General features: G+C 35.7%; 1 pseudogene; it reads left to right on the top strand.

The window, feature by feature from the left end:
• The first annotated feature begins 11,509 nt into the window (after positions 1 to 11,509).
• Positions 11,510 to 11,610, top strand: LOC114216900 (U6 spliceosomal RNA; annotated as a pseudogene).
• The last annotated feature ends 3,114 nt before the right edge of the window (positions 11,611 to 14,724 follow it).

Genomic DNA, 14,724 nt, shown 5'->3' with positions numbered 1-14,724 from the left:
AAAGATGGAATAGTTCGAGCATCCATAGCAATAAGTGCAGTGCATTGAAAACACATGTTTAAAATCCATAATTTACCATACATGTGCACACATACACATCCATTATTGCCTTCATAGATCACTTTTAGAGGATATTGAGTAAAGCACCTCAGTATTTTTAGAACTGGTAATAAAGGGAAATAAGCAAAGATTTATCCTGCCTTTCCTATATGAACTGTATCTCAAAGTAACCCTGTAACTGGATAAAAAGAAGTTTCTCAATATAGAACCATCCCAATTAATATATGAAGAAGGAAAGATAGAATAAGACTATTATTTTGCCATTACTTGTGAACTAATAAATCTAAGAAATAATTATTAAATGCAGTTAACACCACAAATACTGAGATAACCAGACATTCATGTCTGCTGGTGGAAATATACACCACCACCTAGGAAGCTCTCCTGCCAAAAAATTAATTCTCCATCTGACGGAGGCATTAGATGGCCTACCAGTCTACATGAAATAGGGAACACAAGGGAATATGCTACATGACATTCTGAAGATTCAAAAAACAGCACAAAGACAGTGATATACTCTAAAACAATGCTTCTCAAAATGCAGTCTCCAGAGTGAAAGGTTTGGGAATTGTTGCCAGTCCATAATGAGATAAGGAGCTTGTGTCAGATTGTAAATCAATTACATCACTAAGCACGCTCTTCAGTTCAGCTGAAGGAAGCTGTGTGTCATTGCCATTCTGAGTCAATCTCCTTATCTCATACAGACCAGCACTATTGCAAAAATGACCTGGTGTCTTTTAAAATTTATATAAAACAGAGGAAATAAAACTCACAGATTAAAAGAGATTTAATAGAAATAGCAACTAATTACAATGTTAAGTGTATTTTTACACCAATGTAAGCAAATTATAATTAAAATGTATAAGAAAATCAAGAAAATTTGAGCATAGGCCAATAATATTAATGAATAGGGACAATGTGGCTATAGTTAATGTTTGGAGACACATTTTGGAATATTATGGATAAAATGATACCGTGTCTAGCATTTCTTCAAAATAATACGGATGGATGTGTGAAGTGGGTGAGAGGGGTCAAAGTAACAGGATCAGACATGTGTTGAAGTTAAGTTGGATGGTAGATATATGTACTTTCTTCACATTATTTTCTCTACTTTTGTGTCTGTTCAAATTTTCCAAAATAAAAGGTTAAGATCTAAAAAAAAGAAGAAAGCCTGAATTTCATCTCTGCAAAAATAAATAAATAATAAAGATTGAATTTGTAGAAAGTGAGAGCTAGAATTAGGACCAAATATCACTGAATAATTTTTAAATAGGCAGCGATAGCTTATAAACACATAACATGCATGCTGAATGCATACTTACAGTTTTCTTTGTCAAAAAATTCCTTTTTCTAATATTGAAATTTAGCCATTGTATAAGGACATATATGGGATGCTCCTAGAACCCACTGTTACGAACTGAATTGGGCCCTTCAAAAGCATATGTAAAAGCCCTACCCTGGTACTTCTGAATATGACCTTATTTGGAAAGAGTTTTGAAGATGTCATCAAGTGAAAATGAAGTCATTAGGGTGGGCCATAATCCAATATGGCTGGTGTCCTCATAAGAAGAGGGAAATTTCGATACAGAGAATAACAGGTAGAACACCAAATGAAGAGGGAGGCAGAGATTGGAGTGACGCATCTATTAGCCAGGAAGGAACCAAGGACCACTGGCAATCACCGTGAGCTGGGAGACAGAGATGGAACAGACTCTCCCACAGAGCCCTCGGAAGGAACCAATCCTGTTATCACCTTGCTTTCAGACTTCTGCCCTCCAGAACTGTGAGACAATAATCTTTTATTGTTTTAAGCCACTCAGTTTCAAGTACTTTGTTACAGCAGCCCTAAGAAGCTAATACGGCCAGTGAGCCTGATAAAAATGGTGCCTACGTACCTGTGTTTGTATTTTTGAGGGGAGGGAGGCAGGGAGAGGGTGGTTCCCTGTGCTTTTACAAAGGCCTTTTTATCAAAAATAATGTCATCGTTTAACAGTTGACTGAGTTGTTGACTTTTTATTTCCAGATTTGCGACTCTGTGTTCTCTTTTTAATCACAAAGCTTAAGAAGAGACAGCTACAGCAGGAAGGAAAAAACATCTGAAACTTTTACAAAGCAAATAGGCATTTTTCCTGCAAAATAAACCATGACTATCCAAAACACAACAATACAACTGGTCATTATAAATGAAAATCTGATTTCTTGGTGAACTTTTGAGAATGTGGTCTGCTAATTCTATGGGTATCATCTGGGCCAATGGTTTCTAGTCTTGTGCTCTACTAGGCACTTCTAGATGGCCAACTTTTGAAAAACATTGTAATGAAATTTGGTTTGTTTGTGCATACAGTTCCATGGAACAGGAGACGGTTTTAAAACTGCATTCCTTACTACATTCGGGAGGACAAAAGAAGAAAAGGAAGAGAAAGTGGGGCAGGGGTGCAGAAAAGAGAAAAAAAAGACCAAAGAGAAAAGCTTATAATGGGTGACGAACACATGACCCCTTTTTTCTGCTTGTCTTCATGTACAGTTAATACTGGTTTGCTTTGGGATGAATAGATTTGATGTCCTACTTCTGCAGTACACTCTCTGGAGTGACTAGCGAGTGACTGCTGTGATCGAGCAAGGACCTAAGTAAAACAGATCCCGTTCCTTTACAAAATGGTAGGACGAGCAAAACAAAATCAGTCCTAAGAAAATGAGGACTCAAGTTTTCCTAGAAGAGGATCCCAGGGAATGAAACTCAGCCCAAAAGAAGTTTATCTGCTGTTCACAGCCATAAGTTTTGTTGGCAGTTCTTCACTCCTGGCACCATTCGAAGTTTCGTCAGTGGTGAGACAACTCATTGTTATCCTTTCAACACCTTCTCTGAGTGCAACGTATGGTACTTTTCTGCTGCCTTCTAGCAGCTGCTGTCATGCTCCACAGGAAGTCTTCCAAGTTCTTCAGAGCTGCCCCAGGGAAATAAACCTACAAATGGAAAAACACTGTCACCCCCCTAGGTGCTCCTTAAGCTCTTTAATATCAGAGACCTGATGTTCAATCCAACAGTATTCTGAAGTATCCTAAGGATAGAGAGTATCCACCATCACTCATTGCAGGGCAGGTTGGGAATGAGAGGTGAGTATTTTTAAGAAAACATGTGAAAAAGCATCTTGCTTTAGATGATGTTATTTCTTAAGGAAGCATAAAATATTTCAGCCCAAACAATTTCCAAAATTTCCAGCTCAGGGACAAAATTTGACCCAACAATATGATACATGTTTATGACTCCAGTTTCATGTTTTTTCAAGTCAACATTAGAGAAGAGATCAGATGGTATGAGAAAGAAGGGAATTGAATGACCAAGAAAGATAAAGCGGACTGGCAAGAAAGAAATCAAGGGAGGATACAGAAAGAGAGGGAAGTGGAGAACGAAGGGAAAATGATCAGTTCAGTGAGCTTTGAGGTTAAACGTCACTTATTTATTTGGGTTACCTAGAGTTATCTGATCTTTGGAAATGCTAATTAGCTTATTAGTCATTGCTCACAACTTTTACTTCTTAAACTTAAACCTACGGTTCTCAGTTCTGAGTACAGAGTGTAACCACATGGAAGCTCAAAAAATACGATGTCTGGATCCTTCTTCTTCTTCTTCTTCTTCTTTTTATTATTATTTTATCTGGGTACAGCCTGCAATTGTGCTTTTTAAAAGTTCCTTAGATATATGTAATGTGTGGCCAAGGTTGAAGTCACTTCCATGAAGCTCCCCATAACTGACCAAACCAGAGCACCCTCCTCCTAAACAAGGAGTGAACAGCAGTCCCAGAACTGTGGAATCTACCCATATTTTAGACCAGCGGCTCTCAAAACAAGGGATGCATCAATAGCTCTATGGAACTTTTTATGAGTATCAATTTCTGAGCCCAAAATTAGTGATTCTGATTCAGTAGGTTTTGAGGTTTTCCCTGAGCATCTGTGTTTTGAAAAATCTTCATGGATAGCTCTGAAGTAAAACAAGTATATAAAATCACTGACTTAGATGTTTAAACTTCAATTCACTCAGACATTGAGAGTCAGGAAAGTATCCAAAAAACAGATGACCTTTAGCAAGCATAGAAGTTGCTCATGCTGCCCTAAAAAAGTAACACAACTTAAACAAGAGAGACTGTATTGTCTCACAGTTCTGGAGGCTAGAAGTCCAAGATCAAGATGTCAGCCTGATTGGTTTCTCTCGAGGGTGGTGAGGGACAATCAATTCAATGCTTCTCCCCTGGTTCTGGTGGTTTGCTGCCAGTTTTTGGCATTCCTTGGCCTATAGATCTCTGCCTTCATGTTCTCTTGGCATTCTCCCTGTGTTCATGTCTGTGTCCAAATTTTCTCTTTCTGTAAGGATACCAATTATATTGGATTAGGGTCCATCTCAGTGGTCTTATTTTATTTAATCACCTCCATAAAGACCCTGTCCCCACATAAGGTCACATTCTGTGATACTGGTGGTTAGGACTTCAACATGGATTTTGGGAGGGCACAATTCAACCGGTAACATCAGACGTCTCCATTTTTTTCTCCAAAAGTACTTTGGAGTTGGTAATATCTGCATTGTCAATTCTCAAGGAATTAGAATTCAGTAAAATATAAGTAATGTTAATTGCCCTGAACCTAACCTAGCTCTTATTTGTAATCTTAAAAACTTTAGAAATTGGATTCTGTAGTTCATCTGTCGATTATTCTAATCAGACAAAACTGTAGTGAAGACATTTTACAACTGCCTCTCTGTTTGCAAAACATCAACGAGGACTTTATAACATGCTAGATTTTAAGAATGCATTGGCTTAGAGACATTTTTAAACTAAAATGGCGGTAAGAAGGGGCCCCTGGGTGGCTCAGTCATTAAGCGTCTGCCTTGGGCTCAGGTCATGATCCCAGGGTCTTGGGATCGAGCCCCGCATCGGGCTCCCTGCTCGGCGGGAAGCCTGCTTCTCTCTCTCCCGCTCCCCCTGCTTGTGTTCCTTCTCTTGCTGTGTCGCTCTCTGTCAAATAAATAAATAAAATCTTTTAAAAAAATAAAAAATAATAAATAGATAAATAAATAAAATGGTCATGAGAAAACAGTGGTGTCTTATGCTAAAACTATGATGGTTTTCCCTAATAAAAATGTTTCTACTGCCCATGAGTTATTTTCCCGGCTTGAGATAAATTTTGTAGGGAAAGCTGTAACCCTGCGGGTAAGTCTTTGTGATTCTTCATTTATCAAGCTCATTTTGGCTCATATTCTTTTTTTCCCTCCCCCCCCCCACTTTTTTTCTGACCGCTGAGGATATATACGGTCATCTGACCATATATATGGATATATATGGTCATCTGAGATAGCGAGATTTGACCTAGGGTCAGCAAACCACCTAGCTAATTAAATTGATCCTTTAAAATAAAATATAGAACATTCTCTTTTCCACCCTACAATTTCTAACTAGAATTTTTATTTTTTGTGAAGAAACAAAACAAAACAAAACCTGAGAACTTTTTCAAATGGTCTATTTAGCATAAAATCTGAGTAAGGTTTTTTTTAAAAACTGTTTCAACATACTAATGTTTCATGATTTTTCAAAGGAAAAATTGGAAAATAACATCACCTCAGCACAGAGGAGGATCTAGTTCTTGCATGTTCAAATGTGGACAAATCAGTTAAATTTCAGAATTCAACTCATGAAGAAACACTGAAAGCATTTCTATTTTATTTTGGATCTGGGAGAGAAGAGCTAGGGAGAAATAATGGACAAAATTAAGATAAGAATTAGTTTCATCAAGAACTGTCATCATCTGCTCACGTGAAAAAGGATGTCAAAGTGAGAGACCTTAAAAATGAAGAAATAAACAGACTGGAGCCAAAACACTAAGCTGAGGATTTGGGTTTGTTCTGGGTTTTCACAATTTCTTTTTGGGGACTTTGCTTGAAGATGGAGATCTGTCTTAAGCTTTCTGCCTCTCTGAAGTGATTCCATATTTTATGATGGGGAACAAGGAGTGTGTGTGCGTGTGTGTGCATGCCTGTGTGTGTGTGTGCATGTGTATGTGTGTGTGATTTTTGGATTGTGTGAATGTTGCCTTTTCTCTGATATACAAAAGCAGCATAGTTTATATGCACATACTTTCTACCTAGAGAGAAATGAACCCAGAATGGAGGGGACGTTTTGGCTGAGAGCCTCAGTTGGGATGTGGAAAGCAAACAGAATAAGGTGAGTTGAAGGTTAAGCTGTGTTGTATTGATGTAGTAATGTTGTCTTTAGAACAAATTAGCTCACTGGGACTTGGTGACACAGTGGAGTATTAAACCCTTCTTTACGAAAAGAACATGTGCAGATTGTTTCTAGCTTGAAAAAGGCCAGTGAAAAATGACACAACGATCAAGCTTGAAAAATGTTTACTTTGCAGAAAATCATTTAAAAATGGAATCTCAATTTTGTTGGCAGCTCGGTTTTTTAAAAGGGCTATTTATTCTAGACTCCTGCAGCATATGGTTTATTGCAATTTATATGGTGTATTGGAACTCATGAGCTCGAGCACCTTAGGGAATGTTTGTTTTTATTTTTTTAAAGGTGGTTGGACTGAAATTCAGTATGAATCATATAAGAGAGATTTAGAAGCACGTGAAGATAAATGTTTCCCATGTGACACCGAACAGCACATCTGGAGGGTGATCCTATATAAACACTTGAAAAGACCATAGTTTTAACAGATACCAATAAGGAATAGGATTGTGTCTTTCCTTAATTTGAGAAGGAAATACAGTTTTTTATACTAACAAGAATACTATCATCTCATGCAAATTTCTGGAAGCTCCATTAGTGTGGAACTAGTCCTATTGCTCATTCTTTCATATTGATTCACTGCTTCATTTGCTCGTTATGCAGTATCTGCCTATTATAGCTGCTATTCTGCTCGGCTCAACACATTTAAAACTTAGTAAAACACATTTCTCTCTCTAAAATAATTCTTAGGTTAGTCATCAATATGTTTTTTAAAACATGTGACTTCCATGCATGCCAACTGATGCCCCCCACCATAATTATATGTATTAAGAACCTACTATAATTATTCCTAACCTCTATCCAGTCTTGTGAAGAATTTCTCTTTTTTCTTTCACAGTATTTTTCAAATTTTATATTTACTACACCTCCCTCAACGCCATTGCTAGGAACATACTTGTATTACTTGGTAATCCTTAAAATGTGCTTTTTACTTTGTTAAAAATAGAAAATATTTGTCAAGTAAAATACAGGTTTCATTTCAGGTATGAATCAAAGAATCTTCCAGTTGTGTTCCTTCTTAATCTTTTTTTCTTTTCAAGATTACTTAAAAAAAAAAAAAAAACAGTCTTAGTTCACAAAAAAATTGAAAGGAATATACAGAGACTTCACACATGCATATTGTTACATCCATAGTCTCCCCCATTATCAGTACCATTTGCCAGGATGGTGCAGTTGTTACCATAGATGAACCAATATTGACACAGCATAATTAACAAAAGTCCATAGTTTACTGTACATTTCACTCTTGGTATCATACACTTTAGTGTTTGGACAAATGTATCATGACCTTCTTTCACAGACAGTATTTTCACTGCCCCCCAAATCCTCTGTGCTCTGCCTACTTATCACTCCCCTCAGTCTCACCCCTGGCAACCACCAATCTTTTTATTGTATCCATAGTTTTAGCTTTTCCAGAATGTCATATAGTTGGAATCATACAGTATGTACCCTTTTCAGATTGGCTTTTTCAGATAATAATGTACACTTATTTTGTTAGTCATTGAACACTAGTAAATAATGTTTCTTTTTTTTAAGATTTCATTTATTTATTTGAGAGAGAGAGAGCAGAAGCGGGAGGGGAGGAGCAGAGGAAGAAGGGGAAGCAGACTCTCCAGTGAGCAGGGAGCCCAACGCAAGACTTGATCCTAAGATCCTGGATTATGACCTGGGCTGAAGGCAGATGCTTAACAGACTGAACCACCCAGGTGCCCAAATAATCTGTTTCTAGACACCTCCCTGACTCATTATATCAGTGACCAGACAATATCTAGCACCTAGTAGTGGGTATTAAATAACATTTTTTTTGAATGAATAGATGGGTGAGTGAATAAATTACTATAAAACACGTATGTTTTGCAATTGGAAGTTATTCAATATTTATTACTGATACACTGAAAATTTATAAAAATAAAAACTCTTTTTAAAATGCTTGACAGAATAAATTTATTGATCTAGAACTTACAGACAAATATTTAGAAAAAAACTGAATCGCCTGACTTTCTATGGCCTCTTTTCAATATCCTTACTTTTTTAAAAAAATAACAAGAGGGGAAGAAAAGAAAAAAACAGCCTTTTAACAGCTCCCAAGAATAGCATTAACATAATTAGCATAGTATATGTCTTTAAACAAATAAAATTCAAATGAAAGCCTGTTATAGGTTCTTTTCTAATTGTGTTTATGCTTGAGAATACTGCAGAGTGAAGCCTTTTACTGTAACTTATTGTTTTTCATATTTTTTAAAAAATTAAAATTAATAGGGGCACCTGGGTGGCGCAGTTAAGTGTCCCACTCTGGTTTCGGCTCAGGTCGCGATCTCAGGGTCACGAGATCAAGCTTCGTGTGGGACTCCATCCTCGGGGGGGGGGAGTCTGCTTAAAACTCTCTCTCCCTCTCCTTCTACCCCTCCCTCTGATCTCTCTCTCCCTCAAATAAATAAATCTTTAAAAAAATTAAAATTAATAAAGTTGGACCTATTATTCTTGTCATTTGATAAATAAGCTTGTTAAAGGGGAGTTTCTTTTCTAACAAGCAGTATCATTCCTGATAGTACCTCATTTTCGTAAGAGACTTCACAAGAAAGAATTCAAATTTTACAACTCCGTTAGTGAGGAGAAACTAGGTTGATTCCTAAAGTATATTTTGCTGATTTCATTACCTACTTCCCAATAAAAGCGCTTTCAAAATAGTATCTCACTTGATACATTTCTAATTTTTTTTTATATTTATTGACATGGTATTTAATGTTTTCCCCAAGTTTGGCCATTAAGGAAATGAACTACTTTTTCATTATAATTACACATTAGAAACTAATTTACTGTGACTTTTAGGTCTAAAGACTGATTTGAGTTGATTCATTTCAGAGAAGCATTTCTCCAACTAGTTGGGTAATATATATTGTTCTAATAAATTATAATCATATTTTTGTTTGTCTTCAGTGGTGTTTATTTTAATAACTATTGCATGTACTGTTTCTTATAGTATATGTCCCATTTCTTCATTAATAAAAAGGAGAGGATGACAGTTATCTTTTCATGATGTTAGAGAAGTAACCGTCCATTCGTGCTTGGTACATTGTCTGGCACAGAGTAAATAATGCTATTTATTATAATAAATAAAAATTGTCCAATGTACTTCAGATTTACAGATGCTGTCACTAAGATACAGCAGAAAGAAAAGAACTTTCTTTTCTTTTACAGAAAAGAAAGTAAAGGGAATTTTTGGATATAGTATTTTCACTACGTGAGCCCCTGTGCTGGTGCATTAAATATTATCTTTTTTTTACTCTTAACCTCAACCCTTTGAGGTAACTGTATGACCCAAGATAGAATGGATGTAGCATCCAGCCCAACCAATATCCCAGTGGTTTATTATGATGAATGTTTCTTTCTCATTCATCTCACAGGTCACCGCGGATCCCCCAGGAAACACTACTCTGCTCAGACATCCTAAGAACCGGGCAATTTTTGTAGAGCGGTTCTATCCTCTTCTAAGGCTGCAGAGTCCTCAAATTGGGTTTCTGTTTCCAGGGAGAGAATAGGGAAGAGAAGGCCAGATTAAAGAAAAGATCAACCTTAGGGTCAAGGTTAAAACAGTAATTGTATGATGTTATAACCTTGCTCTTTCTTAAATTATACTATTTATTTCTCTCTGTGTCCCTACCATTTCACATTAGGCATTTGTTTACTGAATTATTCATTCAACAAATTACCCCCATTGGTTCACACAATATGTTAGCTGAATGAATTAAATATTTCATTTACTAACATAAGTAGTCACTGCTTACCTATAGATATTATCCAGAAAAATAAGAATCTAAGACAGAATCTCTGTCTATTGACAACTTCCTCCATATTAGTTTTGCTCTACGGTTCTATAAATTTAGTGTCATAATATAATTTAATTGTGCTAGGATTTATTTGTTATTTGAAATTAGGATTACTTTATTTCCAACGAAAGTGAAAATACAAAAAATATTGGGTTATTCTCTATTTTGTGCTTTTCTAACCAAAAAAGAGAACTAGAAGACTAACTAGTCTTCATTTAGACTTAAACCTTAAAAACAAATTATTTCTGATCAAATGTCTCTTCTGCCACCTAGGAAAGATTTAAATGGCAAGATTTCTGATTCTTAGTGGTAATTATGAAATCCAAAAAACTTCTTCCTTATAAAGAGTGGAACTGATAGAGTAGGGTATTAGATACAAAGCACAGAAGAGAACTGAACTGAAAGTGAAAAATTGAGATTATAAATTTATGAATTATTTATAAAACCAAGAAATCAGGCTCTATTAGCCTATAAGTATGTTTAGAACAAGAATAACCAAAGGGGAGCCTGGGTGGCTCAGTCAGTTAAGCGTCTGCCTTCGGCTCAGGTCATGATCCCAGGGTCCTGGGACCGAGCCCCACATCGGGCTCTCTGCTCAGCAAGGAGTCTGCTTCTACCTCTCACTCTCCCTCTGTGCTCTCTCTCTCAAATAAATAAATAAAATCTTCTAAAAAAAAAAAAGAATAACCAGAACCCTAGAGAACATCAATGTTTATTGTGCCGATAAATGTCTTCTGAATTAACCCTATTTTAAATGAATGCCAACATTTTAAGAATATTTGGAGCCCCTGGTTCTCCTATCTATTGGGCTTAATGCCCTAAAATTTCTATTAAAAAAAAAAACTTGCCTGGACTCTTATTCTGCTGTATTTTTCAATTATCAAAGCAAAGTTGTGAGATGTCCAAAATTTCTTTCTTGTTGACTCATTGAGAATGAGCTTGTTTTTCACTGCAGGTAGTTTGATTTTTCATTACTAATAGCCTGCTTTTAAAACTGTTGGTATTTTGTTGGTTTTGAATTGTTCTAAGTGATCTGTGAAACAAAAGCAAAACTTGGACAGATGCATACCCTCATAGGACAAAACTGGATATAAGAAAGAATGGCTTTCCAATAGATACTTCAGGCCAGTTCTGCTTTTGAGAATGCATTCTCATACAGAATGTGTGTCACTGAAACCAGTTAACAAAGGAGGGACTTATACAAAGTAGTAGGCAAGAAAGTTTAATTATTAACCTTAACCTGAGAATTATAAAATCACTGAAGGAAAGCCGAGAACAATAAACAAAATAGCAAGTTTTGTACTTCATTTCTTTAGTTTTTAGTTACAGTTGGTCATGCTGGCTCTGGCAGAACATAAACTAAAATTGGAACAGTACAGAGAAGGTTCACATGGCCCCTGCGTGAGGATGACACGTAAATTCATGAAACATTCCATATTTAGTTAGTCATATACTTTTCAAATTATGTATGTAATATATGTAGACATTACACATTTAATTATTTCTTTTATTTATATATTGTTTTGCAAAATGCATAGCACATTCAGAAAGGACTTGGCAGAGTATTTGTCACAGAGGAAGAACAGATCAATCTTAGTTGTTTTTCGTTAAGCTCTTGGCATTCATTGTCTCATTTTGTACTCACCACCCTATGAGTACATGCTACTAGGTGCTGTTATTTTAAGGGAGGAAATGAAAGATTAAAAACTTAAATAATTTTTTTATTGAAGTATAATTGAAATAAAATTCTCTATTAGTTACAGGTGTACATCATATTTATTCGGCATTTTTACACATTACAAAATTATCCCCATGATAAGTCTAGTTACCATCTGTCACCATATAAAATTATTATAATATTGTTGACTATATTCCCTATGCTGTACGTTACAACCCCATGACTCATTTATTTTATAACCTGAAGTTTGTTCTTTGGTCACGCACTCCTACAGACCTGAGAATTCCTTTAATGTCTTATGATGCCAGGTGTCTCTTCATTAGCTTCTCTCAATCACTATTGTCTTTATTTGACTCTTTTTCCTTCTGTGTGGGCACGGTCCAGTTTGAAGCAAACTTTATTCCTGGGTAAAAATATACATAACCTAAAGAATAGGTAGGCGTGACTGTTTATGGACCATATATGTGTCTGTTTCAGACATGATTATGTCTCAGTAGGAAATTAGAAATGTGCGAGTAATAGGTGAAATAATTAAAGTATAGGGTTTTTATTAACATCCAATAAGTAGAAGGCTCAAAATGTAAATAGAGGTTGGTTGGATTCTAATCAACTCTTCTTGAGAAATAGTATGTACCAAGTTTTAATGATCATTCAGATTAAAGTTAGACATTCCCATAATCTTATTTCAGCTAATGATATATGAAATCACTTCCTGTTATAGCAGCCATTTCCATAAATGCCAATATTTATGTTTCCAGTATTTAAAAAAAAATCACAACCTTCTTAGTCTCAGTGTGCTCAAATTTAGTCCCAGATTGCCAACTGAAACCCTGAAATAATACCTGGCCACCTACCTTTATTCGTAGACCAATAAAATCTAGAGCCTTAAAAATGCCATCACCTTGTTTGACTGCACTGAACTGTGAAACCTGGAAGGATGTAGAAACCAGAACAGGCTGCTAAAATGAAGTCATCTTGCTAAAGGGACAATTTGTAATGGGGCATTGTGCTGACAGGTCTGCAAGCCTATAGTCTAAAGTCAGTGTGTACATTTGAGTTTAAAATAGACCTTGTATGTGACAAAAACAGCATTATTCTCAACAGTTGAAGGCACTTGATGGATATTGCTTCTCCAAACTCTGGAAAATTAAAATTGAGGCCCTATGGGAAGGTCTATTCATGTATAATGCTCTGGTTTCTTAAAGAAATGATGATGTATATAGAAAGAATGGTCTACACATGCTCACTGAACATGAAGAATTATCTCTGTCTTTATTTTCCAAATTAAAAAAAGACTATATATCTATATATATAGTCTGACATCATTTTTTGTGTCCTACTCATTAAAAGGTTTATCTCAGTTTAAACTCTAAACTATAGTTCATAATGCATTGCTTAGAGTGAAAAAAATTAAAATGATATTAAATAGCATTGTTCCAAAAGTCTGGGTGGCATTGTTTATCTAGAAGCTGATACTTCGTTGACAGAAGTAGCATAGTATATGGAGTAGTTTCAGGAGACATAAAAGTTTCTTCTTTTTGCAATGCATACTTTGTGCTCTCATGTGTAATCTATATGATCAACATAAGCAGATTTTCACTTTGATTTTTTTTAATTGTCAAACAGAAATATGTATGTGTAAAAAAAAATCTTTCATTTTCAAATATTTGTCTATTGTAGATTTCCAGATGCCTCCAAATTAGACATGCTCTATGTTACTTTATAGATCAGACAATTCTCTCCTAGTAAAAGCAGACTTTATTTTCTTCAGTGGAAAGGATTTGTCCTAACACTCTTTAGCAACCTTCTTGGGTGGATGAAAATCAGAGAATGAGAACTGTAGTCCTAGCTTTGCCAAATTTGTTCATCCCTCTAGATCAGTTTCCTCATCTGAAAGATGAGGGCTTGAAGTCCACAGCAATAGTGAATATTCACTGAGAACTTGCTTTGGGTCAGGCACAGGAGCTCTACAAGGTCACTCCTAATATTAACTTCAATATGTGAATAAGGAAAATTGAAACACAGAAAGAGGACATAACTCTCATAAATAATAAGAGAGGAAGCCTGAACTTGCACCAAGCCACTGGCTCCACAGCCCATGCAAAACTACAACTCATTCTGCCTTCCCCAGGTGTTTTCTAGCTGTGAACAAAATGGATGATTCTATATCTTGCCTTGTCATAGTTTGCTGTTTAAGTCTTCGTGCTTGAGTAAGGATTACGTTTTCCCACTTTTTTTTATAGCAAACAGTCTATTAAAGAGTGAGCATGCAAGTAGGACCATATTAAGCACTGTGATGTCAAATTAAAGACAGCTTCTTTTTCTTTTCTTTAGTCCTTTTGAAAATGAAGCACTGACCTACTTCCTATACTCACAACTAAGCAAAGAGAAAGAACCTAATAGTCATAAAAAAGAAAATAATGTCTGGAAAAATTGAAAAAATAAGATGGCCTATTTCCACATCCAAGTAATAGGCCTATTAGAAAATAAATGACTTTCTTTCAGCTTGCCTAGTCCAGCACTGGAAGATACAGAAGCCAAACAAACTTTCTGATCATTTTCAACGTTGTATCTAATAGAGGCAAATTCTAGCTGAGTATGTATGTATGTGGATAGATATAATTAGTTTTATAGAATCAAGTCATGTGGAATAGATGAATAGTTAGGAATTTAGATGGCTCCAAGAGCTCTGAAGTACCCCAAATCACACACTAAATTAAAAACACTTGTTCGGTTGAAATGGAAACACTGGCTGGACCAAACTACACCCTAATAAAACCAAACAATTATTCTGAACTCTAGTTCTGAAAAGCAAAATTATCAGCTGTTATTTGGTTTAAAGAAAAGTTTTAAATTTTACCAAATTAGCATACATTGT

This window comes from Eumetopias jubatus, unplaced genomic scaffold (assembly GCF_037043125.1).
Source record: "Eumetopias jubatus isolate StellerSeaLion01/CBP00866 unplaced genomic scaffold, mEumJub1_p1.0 scaffold_4, whole genome shotgun sequence".
Taxonomy (NCBI): domain Eukaryota; kingdom Metazoa; phylum Chordata; class Mammalia; order Carnivora; family Otariidae; genus Eumetopias; species Eumetopias jubatus.
The sequence above is the reverse complement of the archived record's forward strand: the minus strand, read 5'-3'. Positions and strand labels throughout refer to the sequence as shown.